The sequence below is a fragment of the Budorcas taxicolor genome, chromosome 11 (assembly GCF_023091745.1).
Source record: "Budorcas taxicolor isolate Tak-1 chromosome 11, Takin1.1, whole genome shotgun sequence".
Classification (NCBI taxonomy): domain Eukaryota; kingdom Metazoa; phylum Chordata; class Mammalia; order Artiodactyla; family Bovidae; genus Budorcas; species Budorcas taxicolor.
In genome coordinates this window covers 66,212,182-66,235,748 of record NC_068920.1, presented here as the reverse complement: position 1 = coordinate 66,235,748, position 23,567 = coordinate 66,212,182, and positions in this window count along the sequence as shown.

Sequence of the window (23,567 nt, the reverse complement as noted above, 5' to 3'; positions counted from 1 at the left end):
GACGCAGGTTCAATCCCTGGGTCGGGAAGATCCCCTGGAGGATGGCATAGCAACCTGCTCCAGCATTCTTGCCTGGGGAATTCCATGGACAGAGGAGCCTGGCGGGCTAGAGCCCACATTAATGGGGCTGCAAAAGAGTCGGATGTGACTGAGCAACTAAACGCAAACACACACACAAACACACAATGTAAAAATGGTCAAAGATGTGAACTGAAATTTCACTAATAAAGTTAAACAAATGGCTAATAACAGCATCATTAGTTATCAGAGAAATGCAAGTTAAAACCACAGTGAGATGGTACTACTCACTCACTAGGATGGTGTTAATAAAAAACCAAGTACGACAAAGATATTGAGAAACTGTATCCCTCATATGTTGCCAGTGAGAATTCAAAACGGTGCTGACACTTTGGAAAACAGTCTGGCATTTTCATTGAAAGTTAAATGTGCCACTTGATTCAAGAATTCCACTCCTAGGAATCTACCCAAGAGAGATGAACACACATGCTCACACAAAGATGCCTATGCAGATGTTCAGAGCAGTATTATTCATAACAACGCCAAACTAGGAACAATCCAAACGCCCATTAACTGATGAATGGATAAACAAAACACAACAGAATATTAAACAATAAAAAGGAAAAAACTACTAATACATCCTTTGACATGAACCTCAAAAACACAGCTAAAACAGAATGAAAGAAGCCAGACACAAAGGCTAATTATTATATGACTCCATTTGTATTATATGTCTAGAGAAGGGAAATTTATAGAGGCAGAAAGCAGATTAGCTGTTGCCTATTTTGGGGGCTCCAAAATCACTGCAGATGGTGAAATTAAAAGATGCTTACTCCTTGGAAGGAAAGTTATGACCAACCTAGATAGCATATTCAAAAGCAGAGATATTACTTTGTCAACAAAGGTCCATCTAGTCAAGACTATGGTTTTTCCGGTGGTCATGCATGGATGTGAGAGTTGGACTGTGAAGAAAGCTGAGCGCCAAAGAATGGATGCTTTTGAACTGCGGTGTTGGAGGAGATTCTTGAGAGTCCCTTGGACTGCAAGGAGATCCAACCAGTCCATCCTAAAGCAGATTAGCCCTGGGTGTTCATTGGAAGGACTGATGCTGAAGCTGAAACTCCAATACTTTGGCCACCTCATGCGAAGAGTTGACTCATTGGAAAAGACCCTGATGCTGGGAGGGACTGGGGGCAGGAGGAGAAGGGGATGACTGAGGATGAGATGGCTGGATGGCATCACCGACTCTATGGACATGAGTTTGAGTGAACTCTGGGAGTTGGTGATGGACAGGGTGGCCTGGTGTGCTGCGATTCATGGGGTCGCAAAGAGTCGGACACAACTGAGCGACTGAACTGAACTGAGCTGAACTGAATTAACCTAATCAACTGCAAACGGGTATGAGAGAACTTCTTGGGCTGATGGAAATGTTCTAAAATTGGATTGTGGTGATTGTCAGACAACTTCATAAATTTGTTAAAGATCATTGAATTGTACACTTCTGATGAGTGAATGTAAAGGTATACAGGTCATGCCTCAACAAGATAGTTTAAAAATTTGAAAACATGAAACAGAGAGATCTAAAAATCCAACTATAATACAATTGACTCTTTTTTTATGAAACATTTCTGCTGCTGAAGTGAATTTAGAATTTGGAATGAGTATGCAAATCTAATTGATAGATCTCCAAGAACACCAGTTTTAGGTACACAATGATATTTAAAGATATAAATATTCAGTAAACTCTGTTGTCTCAATAGCAATTTAGTATTTGCTATGCTTTGTTCAGTGCAATCTGCGCCCCTTCTCAGGGGGTATTACTGCTCGATATAAGTAATAATTAATTAAGAGCTCAACTCTGAGCTAGAAGCTAGCAGAAAGGCGAAGAAAGCCAAACAGATGTCCCCAAAATGTCTTTGATTCTTCTAGCAAGTTTCCTAATTACCACTAATACCAACAGGTGCCATGGGCTGGAAAATACTCACTTCCTGTCAAGAATAGCAATAAAATAGTTGCCCAGAAAAAGGAAAAACCCGTTAATTCGTATGTACTGGCAGTTGAAATGTGTAAGTATAAAAATCAACTCATGCAATGAATCAACACTGATTATCATGACCACACAGGGAGGACGTCAGGGATTGCTGAAAGAAGAAAATGAGGAGACTTCCCGGGAGGCCCAGGGCTCAGGACTCTGTGCTTCCACTGCAGGGGGCACAAGTTTGATCCCCAGGTGGGGAACTAAGATCCTACAAGCCTCATGGCCAAAAAGTAAATAAATAAATACATTTTTTTTTAAATGAAGAGAATGACTGCGGGGACAGATTTGCACTATCAGATATCACGGTTATTTTGGAACACTAGTAAACTGGCATTCCAATAGAATAGAGGAAACCAGAAACCAAAACATAACCACATGATATTGTATCACAATGGAACAGAAAAACGATATATTATACTACAACAATGAAATGAAGCTTACCAAAAACTCAGGTAGAAAACAACTGAAAGCAAGTTCAGTATATTTTTTCTATAAATGTCCAGATAGTAAATATTTCATGCTTTGTAGATCATATCAAACACTATAAAAAATGAAATGGCAGGCCACAAAACAGAAGTAAATATTTGTAACCTATATAACCAATAAAGGATTAGAATGCAGAATATGTTAAAAGTTCTGACAAATCAATAAGAAAAAGACAGATGCCACAGAAAAATGGACAAAGAGTGCAACAGCCTCTGCCCAGAAAAGGGAACAGCAAATGACCACCGATCTTAAGAAGGGATGACCAACACTGTTAGTAACCGGGGAAACGGAAAATCGAGCCATAGCAAGGTATCACTTTGTCCCTAGTTGACTGGCAGATGTAGAAAAAACTGTGAAATAAGCAGAACACTTACACGTGCTGGTAGAGGTATAAACTGGTTAAAAGAAAGTACAGTAAGACACCTTTTGCATAAATTTAGCATACATTCCTAGGTTTCTTACAGTTTCTGGTACTTCCCCAAGGCTCAGAAATTTGCCAGGGTCGCACAGCTAGTGAGAGTTTCTAAATCCTTTATTCCTTCCACGTGACCTTTGTAAACATAAATGCACACACACCCTGGAATCTTTCTCCAGGATTCCCAATAGCTTCCCCACCAAACTTCCCAAACTCTCTGCGTCTGGGTCTTCCACTGGCCGGATGCACTGGTCACCTGTCTTGTTGTTGTTTAGTTGCTCAGTCGTGTCCGACTCTTTGCAACCCCATGGACTGTAGCCCGCCAGGCTCCTCTGTCCATGGGATTCTCCAGGCAAGAATACAGGAGTGGGTGCCATTCCCTGCTCCAGGGGATCTTCCCAACCGAGGGATCAAACCCACATCTCCCGCATTGCTGGCAGATTCTTTATCATCTGAGCCACCAGGGAAGCCCCACTTGCCTTGGTACCTCTCTAGATACAGACTGCCTCCTTTCTTTAATCACATGTCACCACCCAGTCTGAGCTCCAAACTTTGGGCTTCCAGTGTCAGCAGAGAGAAGGCACTCAGTATATATTTGTCAGCTGACCAGTCAGTATTTTCCCTGATGCCATTATGGAAGAGAGCGCTGGACTTGGCCACTTCCACCAGTTCTACATGAAATATCAAGTTCCTCACATTCATGTTCAAGTGCTCTGATCCCTTCTGGTCAGCAGAAGGTTCTGAAGGTCAGCCTGGGTCTTGAAGCCTCAAAGCAGTCAGCACACCGGGCAGCCCGGAGATAATTTTCTTGTGAACTTCAGTATAAACAGCCCAAGTGCCCAACACAAACCCTTTTTGTCACTCAGAAGGAAGAGCCCCTCCCCATCCACAGAAGACCAGGTGGCTTCTTTTCAAATATGCTAGTTGCTCAGCTTCCAAATTTTCAGCCTGATTTTTGCTTGACTTGATAATAAAGCCTTGACACTACGGGCTTGAATGGGAATGCTGGCAACACTGAGCACTGAGAACCAACCGCTACTCCAGGAAGGGAAACACGTGGAGAGGCAGCAGGCGGAGCCCCAACCTGCGCACAGTAGGGCCGCCTCTTTCCAGCCTGGCCATCACGTGGCCACACGGACCCAGGTTCTGACCTGATATCCACACTGAGGGCTTGCGGAAATGAGATCCCATCTTCTTCTTGTTCTCTCTGGATAAACTCGAGCTAGCTTGGGAATTCCTTGGTGGCCTAGTGGTTAAGACTTGGCGCTTTCACTGCCAAGGGCACAGGTTCAATCCCTGGTCAGGAAACTAAGATCCCATAAGCCACATAGAGTTACCAAAAAAAAAGAAGTGGATTTAGTCTTGCCTCTTTCAGTTAAGTTGGAGGGAGAGTGTGAACCCTGAGCTTGGGAGGAGCCACTTCTGAAGCCCCACATAAGGCACACGCGTGTGGCCTACTTAACGTGTGATTTCTCTCTTGCCGGCCGTCCACTCTAAAAGGAGTGCAGGCTGCATTTAAGACCTCTTGTCCTGGGTGACGCTGAGAGCTGCCTCCCTAATCTGAGATCTGGGCCCTGATTCAAACGTTAACAGCTCCGTCTGGATAGTAGCCTGAATGCGCTGCGTTGGTGGAGGCGGCTCCTCTGATTCTCACAGGAATGAGTGAGATACTTTTCCATGTTTTCATCTCCTTGGATGGAAATTTACCAGTGAGGTTGATTGTCCTTATTTTAGAAATGAAGATACTGAGCCTCAGAGAGGTTAAATCAGTGCCATGAATTGACCCCAACTACAGTGTTAATTCAAAAAACTAAGATCATGGCATCTGGCCCCATCACTTCCTGGCAAATAGATGGAGAAAAAATGGAGACAATGGAAGGTTTTATTTTCTTAGGCTGCAAAATCACTGCAGATGTTAACTTCAGCCATGAAATTCAAAGACGCTTGCTCCTTGCGAGAAAAGCTATGACACACCTAGATAGAATATTAAAAAGCAGAGGCATCACTTTGCCAACAAAGATCCATATAGTCAAAGCTATGATTTTTCCAGTACTCATGTGAGAGTTGGATCATGAAGATGGCTGAGCACCAAAGAATTCACGCTTTCAAACTATGTGCTAGAGAAGACTCTTGAGAGTCCCTTAGACAGCAAGGAGATCAAACCAATGTCAGTTCTAAAGGAAATGAACCCTCAATGTTCTTTGGAAGGACTGATGCTAAAGGTGAAGCTCCAATACTTTGGCCACCTTATGCAAAGAGCTGACTCATTGGAAAAGATCCTGATGCTGAGAAAGACTGAGGGCAAGAGAAGAAGGGGACGACAGAGGGCAAGCTGGTTGATGGCATCACTGACTCAATGGACATGAGTTTGAGCAAACTCCAGTAGATGGTGAAGGACAGGGAAGCCTGACGTGCTGCAGTCAGTGAGGTCGCAAAGAGTCGGACACAACTGAGCGACTGAACAACAACGAAGTGTTAATAAGTGAGAGAGATAAGATTCAAAACCAACAGCGAGGGACTTCCCTGGTGGTCCACTGGCTGAGACTCCATGTTCCCAATGCGGGGGTCTGGGTTTGATCCCTGGTCAGGGAACTAGATCCCATGTGCTACAACTAAGCCCTTGCGCAGACAAATAAATATATTTTTTTTAAGTGTGATGGGATGGGGTTCAGGACACACTCCCCCCAGTTATGGCACCTTGGCATCATGAATGCTTCCAGTTGCAGGCATTTGAGCAAACGGCAGGTACAGGAAGGTCACTACTCTTTCCCCCGACTCTTCTCCCTTGAGACAGGCCATAAATCCCTCAAGAAGGGGGGCCCTCTGCAAACCCCAAGGAAGGGAGCAGCCTTATTTCCAAAGACAAAGGGACACCAAAAAGAACCCAAGAGAACAGGCCTGGCTGCGTTTCAACCAGTTTACAACACTTATTTGCCCTGTTTGACCTCCCCTATTAGATGGTAAAGAATCTGCCTGCACTGTGGGAGACCCAGTTTTGATTCCTGGGTCAGGATGATCCCCTGGAGAAGCGAATGGCAACCCACTCCAGTATTCTTGCCTGGAGAATTCCATGGACAGAGGAGCCTGGCGTGTACAGTCCATGGGATCACAAAGAGAGAAACAGGACTGAGCGACTAACACTTTCACTTTTATTTCTACACGTCTACCCGCTCCTCACCAAACCCAGCAGAGAAGCACTCAGGTCTGACTGTTTCTCCATGTCTTGTTCCCCTTGTGAAGGCTCCCATGTCATGCATAAATGTGAGAAATGGAACATTTCCTGCCGTATCAGTAAACAAGGATGTCACAGTCATCAGCGATTACAGACCTCCAGTGTGAACTGGTGAGCCCTGAGGACACTCCAGAAGGAAAGAATACCTGCCATCTAGCAGCCAGCCACCAGACTGCAGCCACTCCCTCTGGTGAGCCTCGAGGAAACTCGGGAGCTGAAAACAGGACTCTGGCCCCAGATTGCTGAGGTGTATATCAAAGGAATGATTTCAGTGAGCTCAGACTCTTGCATCTTCCCACACATAGAAAAGTGCTAAATTCCTTAACCTGGGATATCTGGTCTTCTTTAGTTAACAATACTGTTTTGAGGTTCAGACTACCAGCCCTTTGTTGCAAAACTTCTATGTAACCTGGCTCCCCTCACCTCTTTGGAGCAGTTCTCTCCGGGTCTACTTGAGATGCTGTCTGCTGGACAGCATCTGAATTGTCTCCTGAGAATTTCCACCAAATAGAACATAACTCTCAATTTTAAGATTGTGACTATTCTTTTAAAAGATCTGTTTTATTATTTATTTTATTTTTTGACTGTGGTGAGTCTTCATTGCGGCCTGGGCTTTCTCTAGTTGTGGTGAGTAGGGGCTAGTCTCTAGTTGCACTGTATGAATATTTTTTAAGTCAACAGATGTGTATGCTTTTCCCCTGTTAATTTGTCTTTGTCAGTTTGATTTTCAGACCAGCCAGGGACCCTAAGACAGTTCAGAAATACTTTTTCCTTCTCCACAGGTGCCACACTGTCCCACCCTTGCTACTCAGAGTGGTGCTCATGGACCAGCAGCATCCTCATCAGGGAATGGCCACCCACTCCAGTGTTCTTGCCTGGAGAATCCGCATGGACAGAGGAGCCTGGTGGGCTACAGTCCATGCAGTCACAAAGAGTCGGGCATGACTGAGCAATTAACACTTACTTATTAAACTGTAATATCCATATTAGATATCATGCCATCCAGAGTTGGAGGAAACATTAAACAGAATTTTGCAAACAGAAACCACCCTGGCTGATTCAAGGAATTCATGACTGAATTCCTTTCTTACAAAAGAAGGAATTCCTTTCTCACAAAAGCAAAAGTATTCCTTCCCCATCCACCGCTCTGTTGCTGACCTCTGGGGAAAGATGGTGACCTGAACACCTGCCTCTGATTCTTGACTTTCCTGAAACCCTTCTGAACATGGGGAAAAGATCACAAGGTTTTGGATGCTGGAAAGCATGTCAAAGCCAAACCCAGCAGTACGGAAAGCCAAGATTCTCCACCATTGACATTACAACACCCTCAAAATGCCCAGGAAAAGACTGGTCAGGCACTTCTCGGGGGTGGGGAGGGCTACAGGGTGTTGGATAACAGGTTAGGTCTGCAGGTTAGGGTTCCAGGAGCCAAAGGAGAGGGAGTGCTGCCCTACTGCAGCCCCCAGTGGGCACAACACATGTCACCTCCCCACCTCTCAGGGCAGGATCCCCTCTTAAGTTTGCTGATGCTCCTGTCTGCTGTGTCCATAGACTATCCCTCCAGTTTCCTTACAGAACTGGAGAGGCCATTGGAATGCTGGGGACCCACAGACCTCCAAAACATATGGCTAATCCATCTCTTTCTCTCCATGCCCACAACTACTGCCCTAGCTTCGGCTGCCATCGCCTCCTGCCTCCTGACTGCCCATCCTACTTCACTCCCATTCTCCAGGGTCAGGCCCCTGCGTCACACCCTCCAGTCATTTTCCACTGCTTCTTGGATAGAACAAAACCTTTCACTTGGCCTCCCGGCCCAGGCTGACCCACCCCTTCTTCCAGCCTCTGGTTTGTCTTCCAGCCACCGGGTTACTCCTTCCCCCTTCTGCCCCTGGGCCTCTGCCCACAGCACCCTTCCTTCCGTCCATCCTTGATATTACAGACTGAATGTTTGTATCCTACCCAAAATCCACATGTTGAAGCCCCAGTCCCTAGGGTGACTGTATTTGGAGACAAGGCCATTATGAAGGTTATTAAAGTTACATGAGGTCATAAGGATGGGACTCTGATCCAGTAGAATTCACATCCATATTAAGAGAAAACACCGCAGGCCACCAGGGTTCCCCACTGCACCAGGTGAGGACACAGCAGGAAGACAGCCGGCCAGCTATGCCACGTACAGGCTAGGAAGGGAGCCTTACCAAACGCCAGACTGGCTGGAGCTCTCCTCTCAAGAAAGCTGAGAAACAAATGTCTGTTGTCTATTCTGTTATGGCGGGGCTTCCCAGATGGCTCAGGGATGACGAATCCGCCTGGCACGCAGGAGATGTGGCTTTGATTCCTGGGTCAGGAAGATGCCCTGGAGAAGGAAATGGCTCCCCACTCCGGTATTCTTAGCTGGGAAATCCTATGGACAAAGGAGCCTAGCAGGCTACAGTCCATGGTGTCCCAAGAGTCGGACATGACTGAGTGACTGAGCATACACACACACACACGCACGCACGCACACACGCGCACACACACGCACTCACACACAGTCTGTTATGGCAGCTCTAGCTGACAAATATACTCAGCTAACCTCTATGCTTCAGGTCTCTACTCAAAGAACTTCTAATTCCCCATTCCGGTGCCACACTCCCATTTGGGCAGGACCCCTGATTCTGAGTGTTGCAGCAGGGGTATTCTCCTTTGCAGGACTTTTCACAATAGCCTCAACTGATTGTGTAGTTATCAGGGCTTCTCCACTAGCTCGTGCCTGCTCAAGGTGGAGACAGCATCTGGGTCATGCAGTGATGGAAACCCAGCATCTGGCACACAGGGTCCAGAGCATAGTAGATGCTCTATAAATAATTTTAAGATGTCATCATGAAAGCTGTCCCTGAATTTGAAGAAATCTTCTGGAGCAGTTTTTAAAGTTTTGTTTCTAATTCTACAACCTTATAGGAGAAAGGAAACCAGTGTTAGAGTTTGTATCACCCTTTTTACTTTGTAATACAGAACTCAGTTCAAATACATATATCAGCTTTATGAACTTTATCAGCTAAAATATATATATTTATGTTGTAGTTGTTGGTGATGTTGTAAAGTTTTTTTTTTTTTAATGTGGACTATTTTTAAAGTCTTTATTGAATTTGTTACAATATTGCTCGTTTTATGTTTTGGTTTAGGGGTCATGGGTCATGTGGGATCTTAGCTTCCCCACCAGGGATCAAACCAGCACCCCCTGCACTGGAAGGCAAAGTCCTAACCACCGCACCACCAGGGAAGTGTCAGTGCTGCCTTGTATTCTGCCAGTTTTACTGTGTAGAAAGGACGCCAGGAAAATCTCCCAGTAGAACCGAGGCCTCCCAGGGAATGCTGTCTTATCACTTGGCTTTTCGCTTGTGGTTCCCAGCATGTCCCTTCAAGTGGTTCAAGCCTGTGGGCCTGGAGTTGTATACAAAACGGTGCAGTGTGTAACTGTGATAGTCTGAATGTGGGTCAAATGCTAGATCCGCGAGACCAGCCTGTGAGTGACCGTCAGCGCTGCGATCTGAGGGGAGGACAGCTCATCCGGGCAAGTGCGGGCTAGTCCTGGAGCACCCAGCCTCTCTCCGCAGAGCCGTGACTGCACCCAGCTAACCCCACAGAAAAAGCAGCTCTCCAGCCTTCCCCTGGCCTGAGCTATTCTGTGTACAGCCTAGGATCTATCAACATGAGTGGGATCGTCTATTGTCATAAACTAAATGTTTGACTCCCTCAAAATTCATATTCACAAGGCTGAAGCCCTTATCCCCAGTGCAATGGTCTTTGGAGGTGGGCCCTTGGAGGGGTGGGTAATTAGGTTTAGCTGAGGTCATGAGGATGGGACCCCCTCGCCATGAAGGCATTAGTGGCCTTATAAGAAGAAGAGACCAGGGACATTCCTGGTGGTCCAGTGGCTAAGACTCCACACTCCCAGCACAGGGGGCCTGGGTTCAATCCCCGGTCAGGGAACTCGATCCCACAAGACACAACTAAGACTTCTCACACCAGGTGAAGACTCCGGGGCCTGCTCTAGACAAGACCCAGTGCAGCCAAATAAATAAATAAAAATACTAAAAAGAAGAATAAGAAGAGACCAGAGCCCCCTGTCTCTAGACACAAGGAGGATATAGGATGAAGACAGCTGTCTGCAAGGCAGGAAGAGGGCCCTGACGAGGAGCTGAACACACAGCTCCTGGTTTTGGACTTCCCAGTCTCCAGAACCATGAGAAATCAACTTCTGTTTTTTCAGCTGCCCAGTCTGAAGTACTTTGTTATAGCAGCCCAAACATATTAAGGCCCCCCTCCAGCCACCCACCTGCCTGCACTGTGTTCTCTCTGGTCTGGAGATGGCTTACTTCCTCCCAGAGTCTCCATGTAAGGCAGTTACTGAGTTTAAACTTTGTTTTTCCATTTATTTTTTTATTCTTTAAAATTCCGGCAGTGCTGGGTCCTCGTTACAGCTCACAGGCTTCTCTAGCTGTGGCACACGGGCTCCAGAGCGCGGGCTCAGCCCTTAGTTGCTTTGCAGCGTGAGGGATCTTAGTTCCCCAACCAGGGATCAAACCCACGTCCCCTGCATGAGAAGGTAGAGTCTTAGCCACTGGACCACCAGGGAAGTCCCTGAGTTTACTTTTGTTTGACTCCTACCTGGGGACACTGTGTAAAGACTCACTTTGAAGAAAGTACCTGCCCTTAATCTCACTCAATAAACTAGAAAATTAGTCTTTAGGGAAAACGTTACCTAACAACCTTCATAAGCAGAGACAGACAGAGGTCACCCTTTGCACTGTTTTTAATGCCTGCGTGTCCTACTGATTTCTCACAGGTGACTGCTGCTTCTGCTGCTGCTAAGTCGCTTCAGTCGTGTCCAACTCTTAGCGACTCCATGGACTGAACCCCACCAGGCTCCTCCATCCATGGGATTTTTCAGACAAGAGTACTGGAGTGGGGTGTCATTTCCTTCTCCAATGCATGAAAGTGAAAAGTGAAAGTGAAGTCGCTCAGTCCTGTCCTACTCTTGGCGACCCCATGGACTGCAGCCTGGCTGCAGTCCATGGGGTCGCTAAGGAACTAAGATCCCTCACGCTGCAAGGCAACTAAGGGCTGATTTTCCAGGCAAGAGTACTGGAGTGGGCTGCCATTGCCGTCTCCGCACAGGTGACTGAGTCATTCCCTAATATTGGTCCAAGTCTTCTGAACATTTTTATACTGGTCACTTTATTCTAACTTTCAGATTGTTCCTCAGAGAAAAATTTCCTGGTTCAAGCATTTGAATTATTTCACGGCACTTCTATGAAGCCACATGGCTTCACAAAGCCACAACTTCACGCAGGGTATCAGCCATGCACAGAAGCCCACACACAGACATCCTAGGTCCCGCTATCTCTCTTTATTTTAGCCAGTTTATTAGGTACCTAATGGGCCCTTAGCTTTTTTCTGTTTATTTTCTTTCTGGGAAGAGTCATGTTGAGATGAACAAAAGGCCAGCACTCAGAAAATCAGTTATTGTTCCGCCAACAATCAGAAACCTGTGCCTGAAGACCTGAAGATCTGATGCTGACGGCCCTGTCCCATTCTCACATCCACAAGGGGTTTATTTTTAATAGCAGTGATGCTTCAGGGGATATAAAGGATACACAGAGAAAGGGAATGCAAACAAGTGAACAGATAAGCAAAGTGACAGAAGGGCCTCCCCCAGTCACAGTGTTCGTCGAAGGCCATCTAGTGGATCCACGTGGGAAAAGTGCTGAGTGCTCAGGGGAGACCAGGGCCCCGGGTGCCCAGGGAGGGGGGCAGGCCCTTCAGGACTCAGAGTCCGATTTCTTCTCAGGAAGAAGAGCAGTCAGTCTCCTGGACTCGCATCAGCTCCTGTGTCCTGTCATTTCACATTTCTTGGGGAAGGTGATGGGCCTGACGTGCATGTGTGAAGACCAGAAGGCGATGAAAAATAGTAGTTATATCTACTAAACTGTGGCCTTCTCTGGTGGCTCAGATGGTAAAGAATCTGCCTGCAATGCAGGAGACCCGGGTTTGATCCCTGGGTCGGGAAGATCCCTGGAGAAGGGAATGGCAACCCACTCCAGTGTCCTTGCCTGGAGAATTCCATGGACAGAGGAGTCTGGCGGGCTACAGTCTATGGAGTCACAAAGAGTCAGACACATTGGAGCAACTAATACATTCACTTTTTCTACTAGACTGCACAAAGCTGGGGACTCGGTTAAAGGTATGGACCTCTAACACATACACAAAAGCAATCCACGATTCCCATAAACAGAGATGCCAGCGTTGCAGGGTTTTATTCATTCACCAAATATTGAGTTCCCAGTATGTGGGCATTACCGTGTGCATTGATAGCTTTGACCTGATGTCTAAAGGAAGGAAAAAGCTTCACCCATGTAAAATTATCTAAAGGGAAAGGGCAGTGAAATGTCACCCTGCAACAGAGAATCAGGGAAGAAGCTTCCATGGGGAGGTGGGATTATTTTCCTCTTTGGGTTTATTTTTGGTTATAGTTAAAGAAAATAATACACACTTTTGAAACTTGAAAAAAGCAGAAGGGAACTCTATCCTCATTTCCCATGTACTTCCAGTCTCAGCAGGAAACCTCTATTTAGGGTTCACTTGTATAATTCTTGGAGGTTTTAAACTGGGCCTTAAAGAATGAAAAGGATCAGTCAATGGGAGGAAATGGGAGAGGGACAGGAGAGTGGGACACTTTGGAAGGGAAAGGGTTAATTTCAGGTAGCACCCAGCTGCATTATCATTGTGATATATGAATTTTCTGATAGTCTCAGGCCCCGTGAGTTTCTGATAGTACTTATAATTTTTATTTAAAAAAAAAGGAGAGAGAGAAGAAAAGAACTAGTTAATTCATTCCAGATACCTGGCTTTTTTCAAATTCCCCAGATATTTTTTTTCTGCTTTGGTTTGACCACAAAGTGAACCCAAGAGTATGAATCATCAGCCTTCATCTCATGAATGTTTTATTCCAAGAACTTTCAGAACTTTTTATATTGCATTCAAATCCTCGGGCAACTCAGTATTCTGCTCTTGCTGGCCTTGGAAGGAAGGGCTGTGTTTATTTTTAAGTGTGGGGGCGCCGGCTCTGCAGCAGTTAAGTTAGGCTTTAACTCCCAAGTCAGCTGAGTTGGAGTGGGAGCAGCTCAGTCTCTGCAGACCTCCTGTACTAGTCTTGGTGCCCTTCCTCCGGACAGCTGCACCCACCTCTGCCAGAAGATTTAGCAATCCACAGCAAACTGCTGTGAATTATTGGGCTACGTCTCTTGGACAGCCAGGAGGTCAAACCAGTCAATTCCAAAAGAAATCAGCCCTGAATATTTATTGGAAGGACTGATGCTGAAACTGAAGCTCCAATACTTTGGCCACCTGATGCGAAGAACCCACTCATTGGAAATAAGACCCTGATGCTGGGAAAGATTGAGGGTGGGAGGAGAAGGGGGCAACAGAGGATGAGATGGTTGGATGGCATCACTGACTCAATGGACTCGAGTTTGAGTAAACTCCGGGAGATGGTGAAAGAAAGGGAAGCCTGGCGTGCTGCAGTCCTTGGGGTCGAAAACAGTCGGACATGACTGAGCAACTGAACAACAACAAGAACAACAAACGCAGCCCATAATATCCAGGCAGCCAGTCTGCTCCCTGTGATGGGCTCAGTGCCTCAGACCTCCGACATTTGCAGAAGGAATATAGGAATAATGACCAAAGAAATTCTCTATCCAGGAAGCATCCAGTGCATCAGCCGCCAGCCATGTGTGATAAAGTGCCAGCTCACCCACAGCTGCGCATTCTCCCCAGGCAGGAAGTTGGACTCAGCACCCCTGGTGGGTGTCCCAGCTCACTCACCCTGGAGGAGACTTAGAACTTTCCAGGCTTCAGTGGCCCGTGCAGGACACACCCTCCCTGAGCCTCTCGGACCCACCACTTCTCCAGGCAGCGGTGACCACAGTCAGGGTGTTCCACAAAATCCTTGTTAGCATGCTTCCTGGGGGGGTGTCTGTGCTTCCCTTCCCCACTCCCTCCCAACCTTCAGAGGGACCCAGCCTGCCGTCCAGGGCATGGACAGCCGAGCACAGTGGACAGCCTAGCATCCGAGTCCACCCAGACCCTGTGCCACTGATCTCTTGGCCCACATTTCCTGTCTCTTTTCCTTAGCTCTTTAGGCCCTGGATTCCTACTCAGTGTCCTCAGGTTCTGTGTGCCTAGCTGCTGCTGCTACCAGAACAATCCCTCTTAAACTGCTGGGGGCCCAACAATGGGGGAGGGGATATTGGAGGGGCGTGGAGGAAGGGGAGGGTGTGACAAATCGGGAGAGTAGCATTGACATATATACACACCATGTGTACGATAGACAGCTAGTGGGAACCTGCTATATAACACGGGGAGCTCAGCCTGGCACTCTGTGATGACCTAGGGGGGTGGGATGGGGGAGCGGAGGGAGGGAGACTCAAGGGGGATGGAATATATGTATACCTATAGCTGATTCAAACTGTTGTACACCAGAAACTAACACAACATTGTAAAGCAATTATATGCCCCCCCCCAGAAAACCGGGGGGACTTCCCTGGTGGTCCAGTGGTTAAGAATCCGCCTTGCAATGCAGGGGATGGGGGTTTGATCCCTGGTTGAGGAACTGAGATCTCACATGCCACGGAGCAACTAGCCCACATGCTACAACTACGGAGCCGGAGCAACACAGCTAGAGAGTCTGCATGATGCAACGGAGATTCCCCATGCTGCAACGAAGATGGGACGCAGCCAAATAAACAAGTATTAAAAAAAAAAAATGCTGGCGACCCACGATAGTAAGGGCTGATTTCTTGCTCATGTCACACGCCCACTCTGGCCTGGTAGAAGAACCCAGCTCTCTAGAATTATTAAGGGACCTGGGTGGATGGAAGCTCCCAAAGCCTCCTGCTGTAGTTCATTGGCCAAACCAGCCACACGGCCGTGCCTCATCCCAGTGGGAGTGAAGGATGGTCCTGCCATACTCCAGGAAGACAGCAGAACTGGATGGATTATGTGCAGGGCTTTGGAGCCCAGCTCCCAGATTCGCTTTCTCCCCACAGTGTGGTGGGACTTGTTTGTCAGCCAGGCTGACCTTGGCCATCCCACCGGGCTCTCAGCATTGCTTGCTCCTTGCTCCAATCCACCCACAGTTGCAGGGGAATAAATCTCTCTGGCTGAGGAATCCCGACCACTACTTCCTGCCAGAGGAAGGAACTGATCATCGTTCACGGGAGATCAGAGTGGTGTTATTAAACAGGATTCCCAGAGCACTTCCAAACACCTACTCAGCCAGCAGTTTTCAAGTAGCCAGCCAAGGAAGTTCCACCAGCGTTCCTGAAGCCCATTTTCTGTGCCAAGTACTCTGGGAGATGCTGGGGTTACACCTACCGGCCACACGCCATCCCTGCTGTGAAAGGACTAGCGTGCCAACAAGCAGATTCAAAAGTACCCCAAGCAAGCCTTACCTCATTTACTACACCAGATCCGCAGCAGGTGGGGATGGGCCAAGGGAGGCATCTGAAGGGAGTGAGCCAGAAATCTGGCATCAGTGGGGTCAGCTGTGCCCAGCAACGAAGCCTCCAGTGGGGTGCAGAGGGCTCAGCCACGCGGCTGTCTGTGGCAGAGAAGTCGTGTCAGGAAACCATGTTGTTGCCCACACTCAGGCAGATCAAATAGGACGTGAAACCGTTGCTTCCCGCAAACCAAGGCTTTGTATTTTAATGATGCGTCTAGCGGCCTCCGCAGGGACTCGACTCTCAGCTACGCAGCTCCCAGGCCTGCCACTCTCTGCATAGCTTTGTCATCTGTAAAGGGAAGTTTTTGTGAGGATTAAATGAGATACTCTATATCAGCAGTCTGCAACCTTTTTGGCACCAGGGACCGTGGAAGACAACTTTTCCACATCCTGGGGAGGGGGAGCAAGGGATGGTTTCGGGATGACTCACGCTTGTTACATTTACTGTGTACTTTATTTCTATTATTATTACATTGTGATATATAATGAAATAATTATATAACGCACTATAATTTTTTTTATAAAGGAGGAAAAGGTTTACCTGAAAATTAGTCCCTTGTGATAATGAACAAGATTACAGTTGCATAGCAACTGAATAAAAGAATCAGATCATCCGGCATTAGATACTCATATGAAGCACACGACCCAGACCCCCCACAGATCCCTACTGTGCAGTTCCCAATAGGGTTCAAGCTCCTACTGGGAGCTTGAGAATCTAATGCTGCCCCTGATCTGACAGGGGGTGGAGCTCAGGCAGTAATGCAAGCGATGGGAAGCGGCTGTAAATGCAGCTGAAGTTTCATTCACTTGCCTCCTGCTCTGCAGCCATGGGCTATTAGGAGCCCATGGACCAGGACCAGTCCACGACCTGGGGCTACAGAGCCTTGCTATATACAAAGTACTTGCTGCAGTGCCAGGAAACGGTGGCCTCTGCTAACGCCCCTGAAAGCAGGTCCAAGCACCTGCAGTGGGCACCCAACGCATGTGACATCCAGAAAGAGGGATTTTTATCCCCCTCCCTCTTTTACAATAAAACATCTTTCAGTAGTAATTAAGAAATGGAATAAATAATAATAATGGCCAGAAAAACACAGTAAAGTGTCCCTTTAGTTGAACTTTATAGGTAATAATGACAGCAAAACATAAAATATAAAAGAAGCACCCTGTTCAACAAAGGAAATAAATTTCCAGTACAACAAAGGACAGGAGCAACAGAACAGCACTTTCTAGTTATGTGGGCCTCCCTAATGGCTCAGCAGGTAAAGAACCCACCTGCAATGCAGGAGACAGGACACCAGGGTTTGATCTCTGGGTGAGGAAGATCCCCTGGAGAAGGAAATGGCAACCCACTCCAGTGTCCTTGCCTGAAAGGATCTCATGGACAGAGGAGCCTGGCAGGCTGAATTTTTTTATAAAGGAGAAAAAGTTGTACCTAAACATTAGTCTCCCTCGGTAACGAATAATACTACAGTTTCATAGCAATGGAATAAAAAGGAAGGCAAGGGACTTCCCTGGTGGCTCAGTGGTAAAGAACTCACCTGCCGGTGCAAGAGACAGAGATTCAGACCCTGGTGTGGGAGAATCCCGCACGCCCCGGAGCAGCCGGGTCGGTGGGCCACAGCTCCTGGGGCTGTGCGCTAGAGCCCAGGAGCTGCAACACTGACCCCGCAGGCTGCAGCTACTGAAGCCTGCTCGTCCGCGAGCCCGTGCTCGGCAACAAGAGAAGCCGCCACAGTGAGAAGCCTGCGCACTGCAGCTAGAAAGTGGTCCCCGCTCAGCGCACCAGAGGAGGAAGTCCACGTGAAGCAGTGAAGACCCACGGCGGCCAAAAATAAACAAATATTTTTTTTAAAAAAAGGAAGGCAAATAGAAAAAATACACTTGAATTTTAAATGCCTTTTCAAACATTACTCACATTTAAGCACGTTTTTTAGGTATGGAAAATTCGCACATAACAAAAATATTATACCTTGCAGGTTGCCTGGCTTCATGGTTTCAAATTTTAAAAATAGAAACTCCAGGTGATCATCTAGAATGCCAGAGTAGAAGGAAATCATATTTCGTTTCTTCATCTCTACAACCTTTCTGCTCTCGTTTATCTCAAATCTACTGTTGAAACGGCAGGAGTATGCCATTCCATAGAAGCTTAGACATGAACTTGGAGTGAACTCGCTCAAAAGGAACGCAAGACCAGTTTGCTCTCAAAGGGATGGGTGTAGCCGAACCCAGGCTAATCCGTGGCCAAGGGCATAACTGGAATCCTCTGACTCACTTTCCTGTAGCGGATGAGCTTTACTCAGCATTGGGGTAGGCAGAATTCTAAGACGGCTTCAAGATTCCCAGCCCCCGCGTCAGGGCACCATCTCCCACTATTCAATCAAACACTCATCTAGGCACCTCTCAAGGGACTTTGCAGGTGGAATGAAGGTCTCCAACCAGCTAGCCTTTCAGGAAGATTATACAGGTGGGATTGGCATGACCACAGGAGCCCTTTCAACCTAGGAGTAGAGTCAGAGGGGCTTCCCAGGTGGTGTAGTGATAAAGAACCCCAGAATGCAGGCAGACATATGAGAGGCAGGTTCAATCTCTGGGTCAAGAAGATCCCCTGGAGGAGGGCATGGCAACCCACTCCAGTGTTCTTGCCTGGAGAATCCCATGGACAGAGGAGCCTGATGGGCTACAGTCCATGGGGTCATACAGAGTCGGACACGACTGAAGCAGCTTAGCACACACACGTGCACGTAGAGTTAGAGACCCAGGAAATCAGAGATTTGAAGCAGGAGACACACTGGATGCTCTGGGGCTGGTCTAAGACGGAGGGAGGCCATGTGACAGGTGACAAGAGTGGCCTTAGGGACCCGACCCTCAGACAGGATGTGGGAACCTCAGTCCTGCCACCACAAGGAACTGCATTCTGCCACCAGAATGGGCTTGGAGTGGGTCATTTATCCCCTGGAGCTCCAGGTGAAGACTCAGTCTGGCCGACACCCTGAGCAGAGGCCTGGCTAAGGATCACTGTGCTGAATCCTGATGATCATGGCTGAGCTAATGAGCAGGTGCTGGGGTTGGTTTGTTTAATCAGTTTTCATTTTATGGAAACAAAACTGACAAGCAAAATTGTCTCTATTTAAGATGCACAGCTTGATGCTTTGACATATGTATGCATTTTGATGTGACCATCACAATCAAGCTAATTAACCTGTCCATCGCCTCACAGGTTACTTTCTGTGTGTGCTGAGAACACTTGGGATTTACCCTCTCGGCAAATTTCACATACATGGTACAGTATTGCTCATTACAGTCACCAAGCTGTACATGAGATCCCAGAACACATTCATTCTGCATGTCGGAAACTTTGCACCCTTTGACCGACATCTTCCCCTTCTCCTGCCCCCATCCCCTGACAACCACTGTTCTTCTGCTCTGTGCTGTCTTTTTAAAAACTGGAATATAACTGCTTTATAATGTTTGTTAGTTTCTGCTGTACAGCAAAGTGAATTGGCTATATGTATACGTATTATTGGGCTTCCCAGGTGGCTCAGTGGGTAAAGAACCTGCCTGCCAATGCAGGAGGCATAAGAGGCACAGGTTCCCTCCCTGGGTCAGGAAGATCCCCTGGAGGAGGGCATGGCAACGTACTCCGGTATTCTTTCCTGGAGGATCGCATGGACAGAGGAGCCTGGCAGGTTTTAGTCCGTGGCGTTGTAAGAGTCGGACATGACTGAAGTGGCTTAGCATGCAGTACCCCCTCCCTCGCGAACCTCCCTCCCTCTTCCCATCCCTCTCCTCTAGGGCATCGCAGATCACTGAGTTGAGCTCCCTGTGTCATACAGCAGCTTCTCACTGCTGCTGCTAAGTCGCTTCAGTCATGTCCGACTCTGTGCGACCCCATAGATGGCAGCACACCAGGCTCCGCCGTCCCTGGGATTCTCCAGGCAAGAACACTGGAGTGGGTCGCCATTTCCTTCTCCAATGCATGAAAGTGAAAAGTGAAAGGGAAGTCGCTCGGTCGTGCCTGACCCTCAGCGACCCCATGGACTGCAACCTTCCAGGCTCCTCCGCCCATGGGATTTTCCAGGCAAGAGTACTGGAGTGGGGTGCCATTGCCTTCTCCAAGCTTCTCACTAGCTAGCTGTTTTACACATGGTTGTGTATATAAATCAGCACTACTCTCCCCTCCCCTTCCCTGGCTGTGTCCATGCATTTGTCCTCTGTGTCTGCAAATCTAATCTTGCCCTGGAAATAGGTTCACTCCCAATGTTCACTGCAGCACTGTTCACAATGGCCAGAATATGGAAGCAACCTAAATGTCCAAAGCCAGATGAATGGATAAAGCTGTGGTACATATATACAGTGGAATATTATTCAGCCACTAAGAAAGAACAAAATATGGTCATTGTAGGGATGTGGATGGGCCTAGAGTCCTTCATACAGAGTGAAGTCAGGAAGAGAAAAATAAATATTGTATATTAATGCAAATATATGGAATCTAGAAAAATGGCACTCTGTGCCTCTGAGATAGACTTTTTCTTAGTCTACATATAAGTGAGCTCATGCAATATTTGTCTTCCTGTATCTTGCTTCTCCCACTTGGCATAAGGCCCTTCTGGTTCATCCACATTGTCACAAATGGCAGGGTTGCTTTCTTTTCTATGAATAATATATATATACATAACAGTATGTTCTCCATCCATCAAGGACTTAGGTGGTTTCCATGTCTTAACAAAGAAGGCTGAGCACCAAAGAACTGATGCTTTCAAACTGTGGTGCTGGAGAAGACTTTTGAGAGCCCCTTTGACAGCAAGAAAATCAAGCCAGTCAATCCTAAAGGAAATCAACCCTGAATATTCATTGGAAGGACTGATGCTGAAGCGCCAATACTTCAGCCCCCTGATGCAAAGAGCCGACTCATTGGAAAAGACCCTGATGCTGGGAAAGACTGAGGGCAGGAGAAGGGGGCAACAGAGGATGAGATGGTTGGATGGCATCATCGACTCAATGGACATGAGTTTGTGCAAATTCCGGGAAATAGTGAAGGACAGGGAATCCTAGCGTGCTGCAGTCTGTGGGGTCGAAAAGAGTTGGACACGACTAGTACCTGAACAGCAAACATCTTAACTATTGTGAACGGTGTGGCAATGAAAAGATGAGTGCAGATGTGTCTTCTGGATGCTGATTCCGTGTTTTTGGATGCTTATTCAGAAGTGAGAGCTGTTCTTAGTCACTGTGTTTGCGGCCCTGTGTTATGCAGAAATAGAAACACTAACAAGGGATAAGTAACACAAATATGCTAAAGTTTACATAAACATTATTAAAAATTGGCAATAATTGCACCAATTGTTTAGGACATAAGCCAAAAAAGATTCTCGAAGGGAGGAGTATTCTAGCACTGATTTTGTTTGAATTGCTTGAGCATGGCAATAATAAAAAGCTGACGGGCTTTTAGTCGGTCTTATTATTTTGAAATTATTTGCAGATGGTGCATCTCCTTACTGCCTGCAGCTGGCTGCTCCCTTTGTTCTGCTGTTGGTGAGCTGTTGAGAACCTGGGACCTAAAGGAAGGAGGAACTTTCTGGATCAGACAGTTACTTCCCAGTAGGGCAGAAACACAACCACGAGCCCCTTCCCCTTATCCCAGGTGGCGCTGGTGGTAAAGAGTTCACCTGCCAACGCAGAAGATCTAAGAGCCGAGCGTTTGACACCTGGGTGGGGAAGATCCCCTGGGGAAGGGGATGGCGGCCCACCCCAGTATTCTTGCCTGGATAATTCCGTGGACAGAGAAGTCTGGAGGACCCCCAAAGGTGAGAGGAGTGAAGAAAAGAAACTCAACTACCATACACTTTTGCCAAGAGCAGGTACTAATTACTTAAGATTCCAAAAAAAAAAAAAAAAAAAAAAAACAAATCCTACTGACCCATCACGAGCATCCCGAGAAAGTAAGTACAGAACACCCTCTGTTTGAAGTCTGCGCATATCTCAGAAACATCTAACAGTTCCAGGGGGCCTTTGGGGAATGATATTCTAGAATAAATAGCGCATGCACGCTCGTCTGTGTGTGTGTGTGTGTGTGTGTGTGTGTGTGTGTGTGTGTGTGCGCGCGCGCGCGCGCGCGCGCGCGTGCACATGCTCAGTCATATCTGACTCTTTGCGACCTCATGGACTTTAGTCCACCAGACCCCTCTGTCCATGAAATTTTCCAGGCAAGAATCCTGGAGTGGGCTGCCGTTTCCTCCTCCAGGGGATCCAATGCAGGTCTCTTTTGTCTCCTGCGCTGTCAGGCGGATTCTTTACCACTAGCGCCACCTGGGAAGACCCTGGAATAAACGGTGACTAGGATCAAGTCCCTGCCTATAGGAACCTCAGGAGCCAGGCAGTACATCTCTCCTGACCACGTGTTCACCCAGCTTTCCCATCCTGTCCACCTGGCCAGGAGCCTGGTTGTTCTGTTGTGATGATTGAATTAGGCTTCCTTCAGAGGTAGAGGACAGCTTAGCCTTCCTGCTCTGATACCTGTTTCCAAACTTACCTCGAGTAACATTATTTCGATACATATTGCACAAAAATGTTTAAAGTGTACTTTATAAAACAATGTGAAAGCAGATACACACCACATAAAACAGATAAACAAGGTCCTACAGTACAGGATCTTGTTTTTTAATTTTTAATGAAATAATCTGAAAGCTATTTCTGCAAATAGACTAAACAGAATTCTTTCTTTAAAAAAAAAAAGCAATATGTCTTCTCATTTTGCCATTCACAAGATGCCTGAGAATGATGTGCAGAAATACTTTTCTAAAAGGTTACAAAATAACTTGCATGGCATTCCATGGCTCTTTGATTTGGTAATAAGAAGCAATCACAGTAGCTTATTCACTTACAGAGACTAATTCATGCCCAGGGATACAGTCTAGAATTTGGTAGGCAGTTACTAACAGCTGCAGAAAAACGCCGTGAATCCTGGGGCGGAGAAGAATCATCATAAAAATTATAGCAATAGGATCTGCAAGGATTAAGGAGCAGCAACAATAAAACAGCACCCAGATGAGTTTCACTGTACAAAACACATCATACAGATGACTGGCCTCCCTAGATGCAACCTCAACTCAGGAAAACACTGAGAGAAACCAGGATGTGCCAAGAGGAGTTGTTCTTGTTCAGCTACTCAGTCATGTCCAACCTTTTGCAACCGCATGGACTTTAGCCCTCCAGGCTCCTCTGTCCATGGGATTTCCCAGACAAGCATGCTGAAGAGGGTTGCCATTTCATTCCTCAGGGAGTCTTCCTGACCCAGGGATTGAAGCCAGGCCTCCAGCATTGCCAGGTGGAGTCTTTACCACTGAGCAACCAGGGCTGCCAAAGTGTAGGTGGGCCATATAGACAAAGCAGCTATGATTAGCGCCGTCGCTGAAACAGTGCCTCCCTTCCAGAAGCACAGTGGAGGAAATGACTAATTCTCGCCAAGGTTTGGGAAGATTTCTGAGAAGAAATGCCCTCTGTCCACCATTTGGACATAAGGTAGAGAAAGAAGAAAGGAGGAAACCAAAATATCTTAGGGCTTGATAGCCCAGATGTCAAGACAGTTGAGCCTAACTAACCAAGCCTCAGGCGCAGGCTTGGAAGGGTGTCTGCCCACCTGCCATTGAACATGCCTGCAGGATTTTCACGTGGTTCTTGGGGAATTAGAACGACAATATATTTTCTATTTTTTTTTAACACTACAAACACACTCCATTTCATACAAAGAAGGCGGGCTGCCAATCTTCTGGAGCTGAGATTCTTAAATTATTCTTGGCTATAGACTTGAATGTGTGTGAACTCAGAGCCCTTCTTTGTT